Raw genomic sequence first — 1694 nt, 5'->3', positions numbered from 1 at the left:
ACGCTATAAAGATAAAGAGTAAGTTCTACGTATATTTGTTTCTTATTATAATGTGTGTTAACTGTTTTTTTTCCTTATTATTCAATGCAAAGTGAGCAATTCTCTGTTTTAGAGCTTGCCTCATAATTTAAGGTAAAAGGGCCTTTTAAGTTGTACATGTACTTTTGTGCAAAATCCACCTGATTAAAAGTGATAAATACTATGTCCGATATGATTCTTGATGAATACAATCTGGACTTTATACTAAATTATCAGTTATAAATTACATGTAACCTAACTAGCATGTTCATGTGGAAAAAATATACTTTACTAAGTTACCAATATTTATTATAAATGTTTCTTCAGAATTGAGTATTATTACTTGTGGTTAGGGGTTCTTCCGAAATCCCCTCTCTTTCTCTCCTTCAATGAAAAATTATATTATTTATAAATAGTTAAAATTATTTTTTATGTATATATAGTAGATGTCGACCTCATTCAGTAAGTTCATGTGTTTATTTTTTCAAAATTTTGAACCCGATTAGTGAAAATCCTAGTTTCGTCACTGAATAGGGGTATAGTTGGAAACAATTACTGTTATTTTTTGTTTTGAATTTCTAAATCGAAACTTATTTTGAAATAATTGTTTTTTAAAATGATTAAAGTGACACTTATTTCGAGATAGAGCATAAATTAACAATTATATATTGATCAGTCGATATCTTTAATTAATACAGGCTGGTCCATGTTATCTTGACTTCTTTCAAATGTGCACCACTATTTAATTTCTATCAACCAAAACTATCTCCTTCACCCCGCTCTCCAACTTACTAAAATTAAAAAGATCCATTAGATATTCCTTTTTTTATATTCCAACATTCTTTGCCTTATCTTTTATATTACGATAATTGGACCTTCATTTTTTCTAATGAAGTAATTAAAGTGAGTTTTCTCTTCAATTAGTTATGGGATTTTACATGAAATATGTACAATCATTAGCTTCTGTATGGTTATTTATGTTATTATTAGGTCTCTTGTGTTGTTGCCTTAGCAGCAAGCCTCGTTCTCAAGGTGATAAAAGCAGTGACACTAGTGGTTGTACTTGTGATGGTGGATATGGCGGCGTGTAGTTTAGTGAATATTATTTGTATATGTTTTTTTTAAGGAAATTAAGCTTCGATATCGAATTGATATACGATACTTAGCTTAATAGTTTATTTAGGTTTTGGTTAGTGATTGTATATAGTGAATTGGTTCTTGATTTGTTAATTTACATACTTTTTATTTATTGTTTCTCATCATCATTTGTGCCTTTCTTGTTCTTTCGATGAATATGTATGTGTTTGTCGATTGTATTGTCATCTGTTTTATGCTTAGATTTACGAGGACAAATATCATGTATTTATTTGATATAAATTGTGGGTAAAAATAAGTTTTTATCGGCAGTCGAGGTAAAGATAGTTAAGATTGAAATAATTTAACTGCTATGTGAAAGCTAACAAAATAATTTTTTAAGCATAAAATAACAAAGATTTTAGATTTAGAAATCATCTTCTAGCTGTATCAAACGACAGGATAAGCAGAATAATCCCATTAGTACTTCATTTGATGTCTTTCTTTGAACGAAACGTGACGTTTGCTGAACAAATTGGCTTACTGATGATTGTGATTTTTTATTTTTATTTTTGCTTCCCACCACTGGTGTTGGATATTCA

This window comes from Solanum dulcamara, chromosome 3 (assembly GCF_947179165.1).
Source record: "Solanum dulcamara chromosome 3, daSolDulc1.2, whole genome shotgun sequence".
NCBI classification, from domain to species: domain Eukaryota; kingdom Viridiplantae; phylum Streptophyta; class Magnoliopsida; order Solanales; family Solanaceae; genus Solanum; species Solanum dulcamara.
The sequence above is the reverse complement of the archived record's forward strand: the minus strand, read 5'-3'. Positions refer to the sequence as shown.